Here is a 19,252-nt window from a genome sequence, read left to right as displayed (position 1 = left end):
AATCACTAGTGTATTCTCTCCCCTGTCGGGTGGCATTATGAAGACCTGGCTCAGGTACTGAATGACTAAAGCTGCTGCAGGGAAGGTTTTTCCTTTGAACCTTTGTGTCAGAACATTGCCATGGGCCTGATCTAAAGCCCGTTGAAGTCAAAGGGAGACTTGCAATGGGCTTTCGAACAAAGCCTAGAAGAGTCCAGCTCAGACAGGTCTGCAGCCACCACAATCACACACCAGCCACCCTTGTTATTTGTTCCCTGAGGGAGTCAGTACGGCCAGTTCTCCCCTTTGCCCCATCAGGACTTTAGGTAGCAGAATACACCTCAGCAGACTAATCTGATTAAAGATGTTCACCCAGGGCATGAATCTGCAGTGCAGACACCCCACTGAGCCAGACGGTGCCCCCTAGACACACCCACCAAGACACCAAGGGTGTCCTCACAATGAGTCAATGAGGCCCGTGCAGGTGGAAATGGGAACAGAACCTGGCCCAGAACACACTGGGACAAATGCAGACTTCAGGTAGATCTGCACTGCACAAGTAATCCAGGCTCTTACCTGGCTGTTGGTCCAAACCCCTCTATTGTCCTTTGACCTGTTTGGAGGTTCTTTCAGCCCAGGCTAGCTGACCCAGCTGGGGGCAAAGGGGAGGGCTAGAACCTGGGCCCCCCTTCCCGTCGGGCTGGAACCTGCCCACTTTGCAGCAAGGATTGGGGTGGCCACTGATGCATCCTCTGAACAGTGGGCATTCTGGTACTTTGGGAACAGCACCAGCCCACCACTGCCTGCATGACCCCAACAGCCTGACCTCACACACGCGGTGCATGCGAAATCATGCCAGCAGGCGCAGAGTGGCGCACTTTTCAAAATGGCATCTTCCAGTTTTGTCTCAGTACTGACAGGGACAAGCCATAGAAAAACAGGACTATCCGGCTTAAAATTGGATGAATGGCCTGTCTAGTGAGGATGCAGGCCAAACCTGATGGCCCTCCACTGCCTTCCCACAGATCCCCCCGAAGGGCAGATGAGGTCTCCCATCACTGATAGGGAAAGAATCCTCAAGCACCTCAACAGAAAGAACGATGGGACATCCCTCAGACACCCACAGGAGTGCAGACACACTAACACAGAGAAGGGTTTGCAGTGAGGACACTCACATCTGGGCTAGGCTAAGCCAGGTGCTCAGACCCGGGTGCCAGTTGTCTGGGCTAATTCTGCAGTGAGGACATATCCCCATTGTAAATCAAGGGCAGTTCCATGCAAGTCAATGGGGACAGGAAATCCAAAGCTTCCCCTCTTAAAAAGCTTGAAGGCCAATTTTTTTTCCTTTCACGCTGCCCTTTGACTGCATGGAGGGTACATCAAGGATGCCACCTGCCTTCCTTTGCTGCACTGCACCCACTGAGCTGTGCTACGGGTTTGGAGGTCCTGGTCAATCACATGCAAGTGAATGTGGAGGGCTAATGCTTGGCACTGCATGTGACAATACACACTTTTTGGTCACTAGCTTCGACACTGCGTGTGTGCCATGGTGAGGAACAGGCAGAACCATGTGGGGTTCTGTCAAATGGGCTCTGACAAATCAGCTATTCTTTCCTCCTCAGGAAACGGTGTGGAGCAGCCGGAGTTCAGGGCTTGAAAAGGGAAAAAGGATCAGCCAAACTTCAGGCAGAATAGGTGGGACCATGGGATGTAGAGAGAGGGACCAGTGCATTTCAGGTGCAACCCTACCACCTCCAGTGAGGGCAGAGAACCTGGAGCTGCTATGGTAGGGCACATGACCTAGTGGTTAGAGCAATATCTTCAGCAGAGTTACACCCAGGGACATATTTAGCCTAGAGGCAGAGAACCCTGCTCCCCATTTCTCCACCTCCACCCCAAAGTCTGAGCTGAGTCATGGAACTATTTGTATTTGCCAATAACTTGTCAGAATCCAGATGCTAAAATTCCCCAGATTTACAATGGAGGAATTGGATGCACTGCATTCTGATGTATTTCCTCTGTCTAATGCGTTCTGCTTTAGGCACCAGAGAGCAGGATCTTGTGAAGGGGTATGAAGAGGGAATGCCTCACAAAGGCAGCAAGGATAACTCCAACCACACCTGTCTCGGTCAACCTTCCCCTGCTGGTAACAGAGACAGGGGCGTAGCCAGCTCTCTGCTGGTAAATTCTGCCTCCTCTTTTCATAAGGGAAATGGATGGGAAACAGAGAGCAGCATGGAACAAATTAATGAATGATGTAAGAGCTCCTTAGAGTTACAGGTCAGGAGATTCAGCTACCAGTGGGAAATATGCAGCAGCCTGACCTCCTAACCTCCTTCAGAACAGATGTACTGAACTCACGAGCTCTTGGATTTATTTACTCTTATTATGCTCATTATAATGGAGCCTCTCTCCTCAGCCAGCAGATGTAGAATGGAAGCACCTGTCTCCTTCTCTTTGCACACCTGCTGTCCCATTTATGAAGGGTGTTTTTTGCATGGATCTGAAGGTGCAGAATAATCCATAGCCAATTTAGCACCCATGGGAGAGCGGAAAAAATATGCACTTCACACATATGCAAAGGGTTCAGAATAGTCAGCTGGATTTCTAAGGGCTGCTTGTAAGATGTTCCAAGAGGGTCTTTGGAACATGCTACTGCAATACTTGAAGTGAACTGAATACAGCCTGCCTTGGGGAACGGGTAGCACTACGGCTACATTTGATATTTCATTTAAGATTATAGCAGCACTGTAGCGAAGCGATGACTCACGGGCGTGGCGCCTCCTGCTGGTCGTCTGGGAATTAACTCTTTTCCAGCATACAGAGTGCCTCCTACTGGCCAGTGTCTCGCCTGCCGCTGGCCCCATGTCCCTCCCACACCCTAGTGACCTTTACCTCAGGGTTCTGCCCCAGCAGTAACCCGACACTCTGGGTCTCTCCTCACAGGGGAACCCCCAACCCTCTAAACCCACCTTGCCTCAGGGGCTACTGCCAGTCACCATCTAGCCCCTGCCCCCTGGGGCAGACGGCAGTCTGTAAACCACTCATCATTGGCAAGGGGTTAGGACCTGCTGCCTCTGCCTATCCCCAGGCTGCACCTCTGTAGCCCCAGTGCCTTTCATAGGCCTTCACCAAGGCCTGCAGCCTGGGGGTTTACCAGGCTAGAGCTTCCCAGCTCCCTTTACCCTTCCCCAGCACTGCTCCACCTCAGGTACCTTCCACCCAGGCAGTGGCCCTTCTCCCTCACAGGCTGGAGAGAGACTCCTTCAGCTCCTGGTCCACAGCTCTCTTATCAGGGCCAGCTGGGCCCTCATTGAGCTGGCCACACCTGTGGCTGCTTCCCCAGTCAGCCAAACTTGGCTGCTTTTAACCCCTGTTCTCCAGGAGTAGGGAAGCTGCCCCACTACAAGCACCTTTCAACTTGAAGAATCCCAAGGCAATTTGCAAATTGAAACGGTACAGAGCCCCAAGAACGGTTTGGTGCAGCACTGAAAAGTAGCCACCGCTGTTGTGAAACGTAACAGCTGGTTAATAACATACAGCATCAAAGTCAACATTTTGATGCAGCAGGAAGCAAAGCAAATTGAAGCTATAGGGGGGCTATAAGGAGGCAGAATGCAATTACCCAAGCTGGAATTTGGCCAGGACATGGGAGAGAACCTAGATGAATGAGAACTCTATGGAAACACTGAACTCGAGGCAGGCTAACAACAAAGATGATTTGTTCCCAGCCTCCTCTAACAGTTTTGCTGTGGGACAGAGGGGAAGCTGGGCACTGTAGGATTTTGGCCCTTCCTGTCTTCTGTTCCTATGTCTATGAAGCAGGATGTCTCTGGCTAAAGTGTGGGAGGAGGGGGGCACAGAATGAACTGGGGAAAGCCAGCAATTTATCAATTAACAATATCTATTAGATAAGACTCCCATCCTCCACAGCATCTTCTCCTGGTTGTGAGTGGCTAATGAGGCAAGCGGTTGTAGCATTAGCCATTTCCCTCCACCACTGCTCCCCACTCACAGTTTGTTGTCCAGGGTTGGTAGAGACCAGAACTTGGGCAGGTCCATCTCCAGACCTTAAGGAAAGCGCGGCCTAAGCTGCTTTGGGGGTGCCACCATCTATCCCAGCTGAAGCAATTATGGCTTTGCTGCTAGGTAGGGAGGTCTTGTCAGAGTCCCTCAGCTAGCCTGCTTCTCTTGGTGGCTCATCCCAAACCGCCATCATTATCATCTGCCTCAAGGATGCATCCATGCTGACTACTACCTCAAAGCGACTTCAGCTCTCCAAGGCATGACAGAATCATAGAAATGTGGGGCTGGAAGGGCCCTCGAGAGCTCATTTAGTCCAGCCCCTGCTGCCCTGAGGCAGGCCCAAGGAAACCTAGACCATCCTTGACAGGTGTTTGTCTAATGTGTTATTAAAAACCTCCAGTGACGGGGATTCCACAACCTCCCTTGGAAACCTATTCCAGAGCTTAACTACCCTTAGAGTTAGAACGTTTTTCTTAATATTTGACCTAAAATCTCCCTTGCTGCTGATTAAGCCCATTACTTTTTGTCCCACCTTCAGTGGACATGGAGAACAATTGATCGCTGTCCTCTTTATGACAGCCCTTAACATATTTGAAGACTTATCAGATCCCCCCCCCAGTCTTCTTTTCTCAAGACTAAACATGACCAATTTTTTTAACCTTTCCTTATAGGTCAGGCTTCCTAAACCTTTTATCACTTTGTGCTCTGTCCTCTGGACTCTCCCTAATTTTCTATATCTTTCTTGAGGTGTGTTGCCCAGAACTGGACACATTACTCCAGCTGAGGCTTCACCAGTGCTGAGTAGAGTGGAACATCTACCTCCTATGTCTTATGTACAACACTCCTATTAATACACCCCAGAATGATATAAGCCTTTTCCACAACTGCATCACGTTGCTGACTCTCATTCAATTTGTGATCCACTATGGATACGTCCAGACTACCCACCGTATCGGCAGATAGTGATCGATTTATCGGGGATCGATATATCGCGTCTCGTTAAGACGCGATATATTGATCCCCGAACACGCTACCCGTCGACTCTGGAACTCCACTGGAGTGAGTGGCGGTAGCGGAGTCGACAGGGGAGCCATGGCCGTCGATCCCGTGCCTTGAGGACCCAAGGTAAATCGATCTAAGATACTTCGACTTCAGCTATGCTATTCACGTAGCTGAAGCTGCGTATCTTAGATCAATCCCTCCCCCTAGTGTAGACCAGCCCTATAACCCCCAGATCCTTTTCAGCAGTACTAACACCTAGTCAGTTTTCCCCCATTTTGTAGTTGTGCATTTAATTCTTCCTTCTTTAATACTTTGCATTTGTCTTTATTGAATTTCATCTTGTTGATTATAGAACAATTCTCTAATTTGTCAAGATAATTTTGAATTCTAATCCTGTCCTCCAAAGGGATTGCAACCCCTCACAGCTCGGTGTCACCCACACATTTTATAACCATTATCTCCACTCCATTATCCAAGTCATTAATGAAAATGTTGAATTGTACCAGACCCAGCAGAGACCCCAGCAGGACACCACTAGATAGATCCTCCAAATTAGACAGAAAACTATCAGTAATTACTCTCTGAGTATGCTTTTTCACCCTATTATGCGCTGATCTTATAATAATTTCATCTAGACCACATTTCCATAGTTTGTTGATGAATTAGTGGCACATAGGACCTTGACAAAAATATTAATACCCCAGAGGTAGTCAGTAGAAAGTAAAAACCTCTTTCCCATTAATTTGAACCCAGGCACCACTACCCAATCATGCCAGACTGCGATTCTGGTCAGGGTGACCCCTCCTCACAGGTGTTGTTCACTGGTCATTTAGTTCCACAAAAGGAATAATAAAGTTCCATCACCTCCCAAACTTAAAAATTAACTGAATTTTATCAAAATGTCGCAAATTATCACTTAACAAAAATGCAAATAAGGCTTGGTCCATTCAGCCTTTTCCCCTTGCTCACCAGCAGATGGCAGCAGAGAGCTCCCTCCCTCTGGAGCTTCCTCCCTCTGGCGTTCTCAAGCAGCTCTTGACCACTCGTCTCCCTGTTCACCAACCAATTTCAATAGTGAGCTCCCTTTAGCTGATTGTAGCTTTGTGCTGCCTGCTTCAGGCCTAGGCCTAAGCAATGGTCCTGTACATTGGATAGGTAGTGGATGGGTGGGATCTGGTTTCTTATGGCACTTCCTTGAACAGTTCTTCCCAGCATGGATTGCTATCAGCAAAGCAATGGATTGTGCCCTGGGACATTTGGAGAGGGGGAAAGGTCATATAGTTCACCACATGCCATGGGCAGGACAAGTCGGTTGGGCCTTTTTTAGCGTTATCCCCGGTGGAGTTCTGGGGATGGGGGGAGCTGGAGTAGTCTGTTCCTGGGACAAAAGTGGGTGTGCTGGTTGGAAGCATGGTGCCATGGCAGCGACCGAAATAATAACCACAGTACGAGTGGAGTCCCAGAAGAGGGGGAGATATGATATTGGAGATACACTCCCACTCCCACTGCCCTGCCCTGCTTTGCAGGGAGGGGCAGATAGCACTTACCAATGACCAGCAGCGTGTGCCAGAGCCAGGGCCGCCCGGGGGGGGCAAGTGGGGCATTCCCCCACGAGAATGTCGGAGGCTGCCCCCCGTCTTCGCCTTCCCCCATCCCCCGGCGCCTCAGCGTGCCGCGTCCCAGGAGCGGCCCTGGACAGCACTGCAGTGACCTGGCTCCAGCGGGGCCTGAGCTCCTCCCGCTCAGAGCCACGTGGTAAGGGGGCGGGGGGCTGCGAGCTCCGGGCCAAGCGACGGGAGCTCAGGACCCGCTGGAGTCACGCCACTGCAGCACTGTTCAGGGCCGCTCCTGGACAAGGCGCACTGAGGCCCCGGGGGATGGGGGACACGGGGGTAAGTGGCATGGTAAGCCCCTCTGAGCCAGACCCCTCATTTCCCCCCACAGCCCTGACCCCCAGCTCTGAGCCCAGCCCCTCTGAGCCGGGCACCCCCCTGACCCCATCCCCCCACTGCCCTGACCCCCAGCTCTGAGCCCAGCCCTCTGAGCCAGGCACCCCCTGACCTAGAGCCCAGCTCCCCACCCAGCCCTGGGCAACAGCAGTGCCACCCCCAGGCAGCGACAGCCCATTGGTACCAACCATCACCATCACCCAGTGACAGCCCATTATGTAATTGCAAATGTATACATACCATTAAAGCATTTAATGTTTTTAAATAATGTATTTCGTGTATTTTCAAATTATTACAAATTAATTTTTGAATGTATTTCACTGGTTATTTTTTACATTTCCAAATACATGTTACTAGAGTATTGCAACTTTTTTTTTATGGAAGGGGCCCCCGAAATTGCTTTGGCCCAGACCCCCTGAATCTTCTGGGCGGCCTTGGCCAGAGCCACTGCTGGAAAGCGGCTGCAAGATGGTGGCGAAGTCTGGTGGAGCAGGGCTGGGGCCGAGGGTTCCTCCCCCATCCGAGTGGCCTTTGGAAGCTCTGTTCCCAGGGGAGGCTCCTGCCTGGAGGGACGTCTCTCTGGTTTCCAAATTTTCAGTGTCTGTGACCCCACTGGAGGGAGTATGGCCAGAGGAGCAGGGACCGGACCCTTTAAGGGAGCTCAGGTTCCTCTGTGGCTGTGGGTGGGGCTGGTGGCATGTGGGACCTGCTGTTGCTTCTATCCACCGAAGCAGTGCAGGCCCCGTCCACAACATCGGCGACTGTGGGGTGGGGTTTGGGAGGAGCAGGAAGGGGCCCCTGCACACCGTTTTAGTCGGAGCACTGTCCAGGACGTGCTTGCTTGAGAGTCACTCCAAAGCCCCTGGGGAGAGCAAGGCATTGCCCTCCAAAGCAGCCAGACCTGCGGGGTTAAACACAGCAGCCCCTCAGGTGTCCGAGCCTCGTGCCTGCAGCTTGTGAAATAGCTCTAAATCCCTTCGCTGCCACCGCGCCTCTCCCAGGCTAACCGGCTAGGGCCTGACAAACAGGCAGGGCCATTTGGGTCTTTGCTTTCAGTGCAATGCAGTGCAGTGCGCCCTCCTCCCCTGCCCCAAGACCCACGTCTTTCACTAACAGGAATGGGAGGACAGGTCTGGCTCTCTGCAAACCCGCGTAGAGCACTTCTCTGCGTCGAGCTGGAGATGGAATTCCCAGCCGGAGAGAGCCATACCCAAGCCGGCTCTGAGCAAGTTAACACGCTAAAAAATCGAGTGTAGCCATGCAACGCAAGCGGTGGGCGGGGCTAGCCGCCCCAAGTACACTTCTGTACGTATGCTTCTGTTTTTAGCATGCCGGGTCGACCAGAGCTAGTGCAGTATGTCAACCTGTGCTGGACATGACACCTTCCCGCTCTGGTGTAGACCCTGAGCAGTGTTACCCAGCCCCCCTCCACCCCCAAGCCTGTGCCATCTGTTGCCGACATGGCTCCCTTAAGCCCTGCCAGCTAGCAGTGGTGGATTAGTCACTGGGCGCCCCCGCGTCCTGACCTGCTCTGCCCACCCAGCGCTCCTGTCGGGGAACAGGAGTCAGGGTGCCTGACCCTCCCTCCCGGCTGAAGCACCGACCCCGTGCTCCCTGGCAGGAGTGCTGGGTGGGGGGTCGGGCCAAGCTCCCGCGCCCTGACCCCATTTCCCTGGCAGCAGCACGAGGAGGAGGGTCAGGGGGAACGGCGGGTGGCGAGGGACCCCCACTTGCTCTGGCCCAGGGCCCCACAAAACCCTAATCCACCCGTGCCAGCTAGGACTGTGGAGAAGTGGAGCCATGAATGCAATTTGGACCATCCGGGGAAAGCATCGCTTACACAAGCTTGCTTGATGCTGGCAGCGTGAACCCCCCATTTGCTGTAAAACTTTCAGAGATGTTAGAAAATAATATTCGTTTCCTCCGTTCTTGCTTTTCTGGTTGGCAAATACTGTTTCCCCCTCCCTGCCCCTCTGGTTTTAATGGGATAAACCCCAATATACGTCTCAGCCAGGTTCACCCCCCCCCCACTCCTTGTGCACTGTCAGCACCCAGAACCATCACACCACCTACTGCTTTACCATCCTCGAGAACTTTCCAAACATTCATCCTCAGCCCCTTTTTCCAGGGGAATGGGGAAACGGAGGCAACAAACGGCGACGTGCCTTTCCCAAAGCCACACAGGGAGCCAATCACACCGCTAGGAACAGAACCTCAGAATCCTGACTCCCAGCTCCCTACTGTAACCGCTTGGCAACATCGCCTCCCTCTCAGTGCTGATGTCGGCATCGCTTTGAGAACAGGGATGTAGCTAGCAATCGGAAATCTGGACAGCCATTGGATGCTACGTTGCTCCCTGCTGCACACAATATAGCTACAATCTCTCCCATCATAGGTGCTGGAATGAGGGATGCTGGGGGGTGCAGCTGCACCCCATGGCTTGAGGTGGTTTCCATCATATACCAGGTTTACAGTTTGGTTCAATGGCTCTCAGCCCCCCCCCCACACTGTATGTATTGTTCCAGCGCCCCTGTCTCCCACCGCAGGGCTGCATTCACCTGGTGCATCTGGGCACCAACTTGGGGCCCGTAACAAGCATTCAGGGTCCCAGATTGCAGAATAGCGGGATAAACATTTGAAATTCAGACTCACCATCTCCTCACTAAAACAGGTGCAAGTCGACGGGGGGAACCTTGCAGTATGTTCATAAAAAGGGCTGACAAAAAGCGTCAGAAGCCTTGCCAGTCCCCTTATCTCCTATTCCTCCCAGGAAATTAAAAACCATATCTAGGGGAACACACAATTTAACAGAAGGAGATGGGCGGCCTGTGGACCTTACAACACTGTTCTTTGGAGCCATTCACAACAGAATTGCATTTATTAATGTAAAAAAAAATCTTGCTGCATCCTCATCTGCAGTATTCATCCGCATTTAGTGATTAAGGGCTTGTCTACATGGGAAAGTTTCAATAGTCAAATCGATGTCGTGTGATTGGTATAAGCCCTGGGTGGATGCTCTTACTCCAGTATTAGAGTGGGGTTTTTTGGTTTAGCTTAACCTCCTTGCTGAGCAACATAAGCTAAACCAAATAATAATAATAACAGTGACAACACTTAACGCTTATATAGCACGTTTCAGCAGTAGACTCAAAAAGCTCTGTAAAGGAGGTCAGTATAATTATTCCCTGTGATATTCTGTACCTTGGAGGAGCGCCCTGTAACCCCCATATTCCTCACTTATATATAACTGTGATCTTGCATATAAAGCAGGCCGTGTGAGGTATCGGGGGAAACGTTATGATCTGCTGAAAGTCATTTTTCTATCCATAGATGTATATCATGAATGCATATGAAGCGATGAGAATTGTGTTGTCACTAAAACAGGCTGTAAGTTGGGGAATCAGCCAGATATTAGCTCCCCAGAGACAACAGCACAGAAAGTAACCAATGCCCAGGCAGGGTGTCAAACAACCCATCAACAGCCCTTGTCCAGCAAGGGAGCTACAATACAATGACTCACCTGCATAAGGTCACCCCAGGGGAATTGCTCAACCTTGCCTGGGCACTCAGCAATGCCCCCCAGACATGCCTAGATTTGTGTTCTCCAAGCACATGGGCTAAGGGTATAAAACAGACACAGTGGCCACATACTTGGCCTTTCTCCTGCCCCCACCTATGCTGCAAGCAACAAGGACCCTGAGAAGACTTAAGACTCCAACAGAGGAGCCTGACCCAGGTTTCAAGGGTGAAATCTATGCACTATAAACTGCAATATCCAGTGAGGTGAGAAAAACTGCTTAGACTAGATGTTGCCCAGTCTAAAAGGGTTGAGAGTTTAGACTGCATGCTTATATTTTATTTTATTTTGGTAACTAACTCTGACTTTTTGCCTATCACTTATAATCACTTAAAATCTATCTTTTGTAGTCAAGACATTTGTTTAACTGTTTATCTTTACCAGCGAGTTTGCCTGAAGTGTTTGGCAAATCTGCTCAGGTTTGCAAAGGCTGGTGTATATCCACTTTCCATTGATGAAGTGGTGAACCAATTAATAAATCTGCACTGCTCGTCTTGAGCAGTGCAAGATGGTATATTCCTGAGGTACAAGGCTGGGAGCTGGGAGGATTTGGCTGGTGCCTTTCTCTGGGTGATTCATGAGTGGCTCTGGGAGCATTCATGCAATCCAGCTGGGTGTGGGGCTTCACATGTGGTTGTGCTGAGTGATAACAGTACCTGGAGGGGTTTGCTGCTTGTCACTAGCAAGGCATTGTGAGGGAGTTAAGGGGGCACAATGGTCCCACAGTCCCAGGCTGCACCCTAGGGATCCCATCCCATCCCCATTTTACAGATGGGGAATCTGAGGCACAGAGCAGGGAATTGACTTGCCCAAGGTCACCCAGGAAGACTAGTGGCAGAGTCAGGAATAGAAACCAGGTCTCTTGAGCCCCAGTCCAGTGCTCTAACCACTAGACAACACTGCCCCCACCCTGTCTCTCATGCTGGAATAAGAATGTCCACATGAGTGGATTATACTGGTATAACTAAATCCAGTTTAAGTTCACACCTTAATTTATATTGAAAAAAAACATCCCTGTGTAGACAAGGCCTATATTGTGTTCCATTGGCCGGCTGAATTAATGAATCACCATCAGAGCAAAACTATTACAGGGCCTCGCAGTGAATGCTTTGGGGGTTCACCTCTCTGGGACAGAGTGGGGAAAGGCAGGTGTCAGACAAGCCAAGAACAGTCCCAGCCAGATTGTAACAATTGCATAAACTAGGTCACAGTTTGGATGGAAACGATTTGACAATTGTTCTCCAGTGAGGAAGAAAATTAGAAGTGCCATACAGAACCTCACTGCGTCTATGTCCTTTTAAATGATTATTTCTCTGCTTGGCTGCACTACCTCCTCCCAGTGGGGTTACAGCCCGGGCTCCCTATGTAACTCAAGTGCAGCAACATGACCTGGAATAGAATTGCCATTCTCCAGCCTGCAGTGCCAGGTGCCCTAGGGGATTCCACTCTGCCAACATCAGCGTCCTGCTCACTGCTCTGACATTAACTCAGCGAGGGGCTGCGGGACAGGAGAGGAGCAATGTTTTGCTCTGGGCACTGAGCCAGGAGAAACAGGTTTGATGAGGACAGTGCCTATTTCCAGTCAGTACTTAGCGCCTCATTGCTGGGTTATCACTGGGAGAACGTAAAGGGAGTTACAGTGGCACACTCAGGAGTAAGGCATCGCCTTGGCCCAGGAGAACCCGCAGCAAAGAGATGTTCCCAGCGATGATGGAAGTCGCACCACAACCTCTCAGCAGCAGATCAAACAAGATGCAGTAGACGGGGTGCTCTCTCAGCTGCAGATCCAGGCAAACAATTCCCTTTCCCCTGCCCTAACCACTAGACCATGCTCCCGCCTTATGGGTGCTGTCTCTGGCACCAGCTCCTTGGTCCCTATTGTCTATATTAGACCCTGTGATTTTTGTTAGCCTGCGGAATTCCTTTTCCCTCCCCAAACTCTCTCGACTTCAGTAGCTTCCCAGCGAGGTCATGGATTTGGGCTCTCCTTCCTGCAGAGTGTGTCTGTGAACAGTATCACAGCACTGTGTGTGTCTAGACAGAGTGTGTCTGTGAACAGTATCACAGCACTCTTGTGGGATCTAACTAGAACTGGTAGAAAATTGTCAGTTCCTGCCTCCTCCCCCCCAATAGAAAATGGCCTCTCCCCCCAAAACCAAACAAATATTTTAATTTCATTCCAAGTTTTCCCACATTTTCATGAAAAAACAAACATTTGTGGGGTAGCGGGATGACATTTTTTCAAAAACTGAAAAATTGTGGTTTCTAGAAAAGTTGGGTTTGAGTTTTTCAAAATCTTTTTTCTTTTCTTTTCTTTTTTTTTTTGGTGGGGGGAGGAGGTAAAAGACAAACCAAACGTTTTAATGGGAAATTTGTAAAAAAAATCCCCAACCCCATTTTTTTTCTCTTCAAAATGTCACATGAAAAACAATCGGCATTTTCCATTCAGCTCTAATTCTAAACCCAACCCTGCTACCCACTTTAAGGCGGGTCACTTAAACTTTTCCACTTCAGGCCTGCAAAGCTTGCTGGTGGCTAATCTTACTGCCAGCTTCATGTAACCCTGGATTCTCTGGACAGTCCCTGGTCCTGGAATGTCAAAGGAAGACAGATGGGCCAAAAAAGGACCCATTTTTCCCACTGTGCCTCTATCCCAAAGGTCGTAGCTATACCAGGTACTAATCTGCCTGTATTTGGAGTCAAGGTTACTATAACTGGCTTTTCATGAGTGCATTTCCCCAGCAGGGACGCGTGACCACAGCTTCCAGAAGAGCGACTAGCCAGTATTGCAAACCTTTGATCATGCTTGGAAGGTTTTTAACTACAACAGTGCAAGGAAGTCACTTAAGTGCAGTCCTGCTGCCCGGACTCATCTCACTGACCCTGGAAAGCACAAGGCATTAGCCGGGGCAGAGGCTGCTCCAAAGGGGGCAAGGCAACACGTGGCGTGTGTGTTAGAAGGTGCCACGGGGCATGCTAGTTCACTGGGGACAAATATCCTGTCAATGCTCTTCATTTCCAGCAGCGGATAGAAACATCACAGAGTCACAGTGGTAGTTGGAGCACCAGCAAGAGGCAGGCTACGTAATTACCACGTTATTTCTCTCTTCCACACCAAAAAGCTGGCGACATGGGAAACGACTTCCTTTCTTTTGCTGAAGCTGCCCACTGGCAAAATCCAGAGATAACATGCGAACTCAGATCTGTCTGTACTACCCTCCCTCCCGCTGTTCCAAAGGAATAATTCAAAATCTCTTGTTTGTCAAATGCAGATAGGTTTTCAACTTTTTCCAGCTGCGACAGTGATCTTGCAAGAAAATCTGCCTTTCTGGCTGCAGTGGTAATCCTGTGGTGCTTGGGATCTGGAGGGTTGCTACCTGCTTTGATGCTCTATTGGAGTTCTTGGTTACTGCCTGGCAGCTATCAATACCCTCCAGCAGAACAATAATAATACACTAATAATTATTACTGGATACACACGGACACTCCATACATAACCACCGGAACGTGGTCAGTGCATATTCTGTAGCTTAAAGCACCGTGGGAACATCTGCGTTCTGACTGCAGCCATTTCTCCAACATAGATTTGCTTGATCCCTGCTTTGATTCTTTGATAACCCGAGTCTTCCCCAGTGTTTCATTGTGTAATGCCGAAATAAGTCCTAGCCCAGGGGGTGGGAGGAGGTGTTTGGAAGGGAGTGGACCTGCTGTCTCTGGCTGGCTGAGTAGAGTCAGGCAGGTGTAGGGGGACCCAGGCAATTCAACAGGAGCCGTGCTCCCTGGAAGAGACGGACCAGCAGAGCAGCAGCTAGCCCTGCAGAGCCTCAAGACCCATGGGGTTGGGAGTGGAGGTGCAGCCTTGGAACCCTGCAGACATCCCCTAGCAGCTCCCACCAGAGAGAGGAAGGCTGGGGAAATGCTCAGTGGGGAACATGGGAGAGTAGAGTTTACTTCCATGGTTCCCTCCCCATGGGTTTTCCCCCCACTGGAGCAGGCAATCCAGTCCTGGGAGTTTTACCTTGCACTAGTAATTTAGGTGCCCTTAAAAGGATGTCTTCAGGGGGCTCAGCACCAGTCCCCTCTATGGTGTCACTTGAAAATGGAGGCTATTGCAAGAGATAAGTACACTTACCACACACTGGGGGGTGCTGCAAAGCAAGGGAGGATCTGAGGTGGTTCTTTCCCATGCAGGCCAAGGGTGAAGCCCTGAAGGCCAACAACAACTTTCAAGACACATTCCTCGCTAAAGCAATGTTGAAAGAAACATCCCGAACTCTGGCTTTAAAATTAAAATCCTTTGGAATGCTCCCCTCCCCCCTGCCAAAGACCGAGCCCCAAGGGCAATGTTCCCAAGCTCTATTTTGGGGAAAGATCTTATTGACAACAGAAGAAGTGCTGACAGAGGGAAAAGCCAATGCTCTGATCAATGCTTAATCAATAAAGTCATAAACGCACAGAACTCTGCATTGGGTCGAAGACATATTCCCTTAGTCACGGCTTTGATGAATGAAGCCCTCAGTGCTATCCTGCCACCAGCTTGGGTATGCTCAGAAATCTTATTGCCAGGTTGAGTTTCGTGGCAGCTCCTTTCTGCAAAGCCATTCGCGCCGCAGCTGATAAGCAACGATGGGTTCTTACTCTTATCAGTCTGCAAGCACTGGCCCTGGAGGCTCAGTTCCACTCATTGGCACGAGGCTGACTAGTTTCGCCTCCTTTGAACTGTGCAGAAGAGAGGCCAGATCCGGAGGTAAGGAACAGTGAGTGCCTTCCAGTATTTCTTGCACTGTTCTACAGGGCCAAATTGCTGCCTGTGTGTCATCCCCACCTCTGGTGTCCTCGTTAATGTCAAAGGAGAGAGACTCCTAGGACGCAGAATGTGTCAGCACCCAGGTGATGGGTTATCATGTCCCTTGCAGAGGACAGTGCTGTCAAATTCCCTCTGCGTGTGGATAATGGCCCCAACTCTGTTATCCTTGCTGACTCACTTCCCAGCCCTGTGTGCTGTGTTGGGTTTTCCCTCAGGCTACAGACGCACTGACGATTTTGGGCCCCCTGCCTTATTAAAGCAGCATATTACACACCCACACAGTAGCATCTGTGCTGGTGAAGGATCCTAAAGAGATTTACGAAGAGGAACCACGTCATCCACCACTGAAATGCAGCCACCTCTGAGGTGGAACATGATAGCTGTATAACAGCAGTTCAGTATAGGCAGAAGACATATTTCCAAGTGAAATTACTGTAGGGTTTCCAGGGAAGGGGAGCATTGGGGTCTGACTCTGCTATATTGCCTTTCACCCCAGGATCTCAAAGCAATTTACATTAATGGATTCAGTCTCACAGCAACTCTTTATACAGCTTGGGAAGCATAAGCAGAGAGAGGTGGAGTGACTTAGCAAAGGTCACACAGGCAACACATGGGAGAGTCTGGGATAGACTCTATGTCTCTGTGACATTACCAAGGGTACAGTCTGGACAGTTAAACAGCTGCGTCCCCTCAGATCTCCAACCTGGGATGCCTTTTACTCTGCTTCACTGTGAAAGCAACCACTCCTGGTCTGCTCCCACACAGCCTCCTGCATGTAAGTCACTCCCAGCTACACAGTATGGGAGCTATGGCCAGCCACTCATGAATTACACTGCAGGGAAACACCAGCAAACTCCCAGTCCCAGACTTTCCCCCAGAAATGTACGTCTTGTACTGCCCAGCCCTCTCCTGGACAACACAAGCTCAAATAAAGTCCGTCATTTATTAATAGAAAATGATATGCCCAGATCCTGTTATCTCAAATGGAGTTTCCCCAAACATTTCAATCCAAGCACCCTGATTTCAATAAAACACAAAATCAAGTTTATTAACTACAGAAAGATCGATTTTAAGTGATTACAAGTAATGAGGCATAAAAGTCAGAATTGGTTATAAAGAAATAAAAGATAAAACACAAACTAATATGTAACTTAACAAGCTAGGGTTTCAGAGTAGCAGCTGTGTTAGACTGTATCTGCAAAAAGAACAGGAGGACTTGTGGCACGTTAGAGACTAACAAATTTATTTGAGCATAAGCTTTCGTGAAATACTCCTGTTCTTTTAACAAGCGAAGTGATTTTAAAGCAAAAGTCTCTCTCACCACGTGTCAGCAGTCTTACTGGCTGAATTCCTTTCAGATAGGATCCTTCCCTCAGTCCAAAGCGGTTTCTTTGTTCCTTAGGTGTTGTTGCTGCCGTGGGTAGAGAGAAAGGGAGGACTCTTTTGCGGTGTCTGTTCCCCATTCTTATACCTTTTCCTCTTCTTTGAGAATTGTCTCCAGCTGGGATTCAGGAGATAGAAAGTCCGTGAGGATGGGAACTTCCAACTGTTTATTTGCCAAGGTGTAAATTTCTCGCTCACACCCTTTTTCCTGCCAAAGAATGGCCACTTAACCAGGTGACAGTCCATTTGATTTCGTTGACACCTGGCTCAGGCATCAGTTTGCCTGAGGAACTGGTTGGTGGCTACTTCCCTAGGTTTGGAATATGAATCTTATAAATTCACATACAATGTTGCCACACATTTTACCAGGACAATAAAGATCAGCAAATCCTGAGTTTTCAGATGATACTTTACAAGGCAGAGTTTGTACAGAACGTATCATGGTGGACATACGGATACAGACTGTCACAGACTTCCCATCCAATAGTTTTGCCACAGGACAATCCTTCACGTTGGAGGTAAGTGTAGTGTATTATCTCTCACATCTACATTGGGCTTGTGCAGGGCCACCCATCAGGTGCTAGGAAAAGCTGTGAGGGACTCTACTTTTTTAATTGTTATGGGTTCCTTCCCCCAAATGTTGCTTTGAGTTTTGGGCTTCAAATGAAGCCTGAAACTAAAAGTGACACCACTAATTCTCCTGAGACTTGACATCAAACCCACTAGCTTTGCATAGTCTCATCTTGTAAAATGACCCAGACGTTGTAGATCATCTAGGTGACATTTTTAGATTAAGGAGAAGCACAAGAACAAAGAGCCAATGTAATGTCCCCCAGCAGAGAGCGGAGAAAGAGAACGTGTGTGTGTCCTGGTCTAACAGGCTGCAGCAACTCAGAAGAAAATGGCTCATCTCTGCACACAGGGAGAGTTTTCAGGAATTTAAAGGTGCAGAACACAGACAAAAAAAAGTATTGTGGTTTCACAGCTGCGTTCAGTCCAGCCCTGTCTCAATTCCACGTGACATCTAGTATTTCTCAGATTTAAAGTAGAGATGGGGACAAACTCCAGAGTTGAACATTCCTGAAATTTACCAGGGGAGGGGCAGATTTAGCAAACAGTTCCTTTCTTAGTAATGGGCTGGACCAAAGCACTGGATCCAAACCTATGGCAGGTCTAGCTGGGTAACTGAAAGTAGATTACCTTTTGTTTGCAATGTGCTTGCCCCATGAAATGACCTGTGGTTTCCCTGCCTGCTGCCGGGGGCGCTGTGTTGCACAAGGATGCAGAGAGAGTCATGCTGTCTCTCTTGCTGTCATGGAGACTTGATATTAGTTCTTTCTTGTTGCTTTCATTAGTCTGAAACCAAAAGCTACCCTTGATTGAGAAAAGCAGGCTTTGCTCTCTGGCTGGGGGATGGGGGGGGACGGGGACGACTGTAACTAAGAGATCGGACCTCGAGAGCGGGATTGCAAACCCACAGCCAAAGCGTGAGCAAATCTCAAGGCCACGTGAGACGGAGAGACACGTGGGATGCTGCACGCTAACACTCTGCAGCGGAAGTCAGATGAACAATGGCAGCTGCCTCCCAGCCGCCTCTGAGGCAACAGGTGGGGAGACACCTCTGCATTTAAAGGTGCAGCGCACCAATATCTTCCCTTTCCCGTGACACAGCTCTGCACCTCCTCCCCCAAACGCTCCCTGCCCACTTGGCATTGGACACGTGGCTCCAGCTTTCCGGCAAACTCCTTTGCCTGCTTCGGTGCAGTCTCCGTGGGATGCTTGTCAATGCTGGAGGTGCTATTCCTGCTTCCTTGCTGCAGCAGGACCTTCTCTCTTGCCTCCAGCTGTCTTCACTGGTTCCCGGTGCTTCAATGGACATTCAGCCTGGCCTCCTCCCCAGCCCCCCCCCACAGCCTCCCCTGCTGCCCCGACTGCCCCTTCGCCCTGCTGTTCTGATGCCCTAGGAACCCATTGCTCACTAACCATGTCATTTACGTTGCATCATCTGAAGCGAGAGGTGTGGGCGGCGAGGGGCTATTTTTAGACTTCTGCTACACTGATGCTAACTCATCCGGAGCGACATGATTCAAGAGCCACGTTTCCCTCCATCCCACCCGGTGCTGGAGTTACTCCACTGCTGATCCCTGGACAGGAAAGAAAGAAAGGCCGAGTCTTGAAAGAGCGGCTGCAGTAGCAAGCCCTTAGACGCTGCAGGCTGCCCTCCTCTCTTGCTGTCTGTGCTGTCCCTCATGGAGGGGATCCGACATCCAGCCTTTCCCCGCACAGTGCTGGTTAAAGCCCGGCAGGCGGGGGAGAACCTGCACATCCACGCAGGCTTTGCCATAACCCCAATAGGGCTGCGGTGATTCCCACAGCAGCTTTTGTGCTTGGGGCACTTGTCTGCTAGGAGCGAGGCTAGGGTGACCAGATGTCCCGATTTTATAGGGACAGTCCCGATATCTGGGGCTTTGTCTTATATAGGCTCCTATTACCCCCCACCCCATCCCGATTTTTCACACTTGCTGTCTG

General features: G+C 50.0%; 1 protein-coding gene across 1 annotated transcript in view; it reads right to left on the bottom strand.

Moving 5' to 3' along the window:
- The window catches only part of CDA (cytidine deaminase), a 64,787-nt gene extending 45,942 nt beyond the window's left edge, over positions 1-18,845 (bottom strand). The window contains exons 1-2 of the mRNA XM_054008871.1: positions 18,707-18,845; positions 16,662-16,841 (exon numbers count right to left, since the gene is read on the bottom strand). The gene's annotated coding sequence lies outside the window, so the exon portion shown is untranslated. The remainder of the gene's footprint in view (positions 1-16,661; positions 16,842-18,706) is intronic.
- Positions 18,846-19,252: the final 407 nt, after the last annotated feature.

This window comes from Malaclemys terrapin, chromosome 19 (genome assembly GCF_027887155.1).
Source record: "Malaclemys terrapin pileata isolate rMalTer1 chromosome 19, rMalTer1.hap1, whole genome shotgun sequence".
NCBI classification, from domain to species: Eukaryota; Metazoa; Chordata; order Testudines; family Emydidae; genus Malaclemys; species Malaclemys terrapin.
This window is presented reverse-complemented; position numbering and strand designations above follow the sequence as displayed.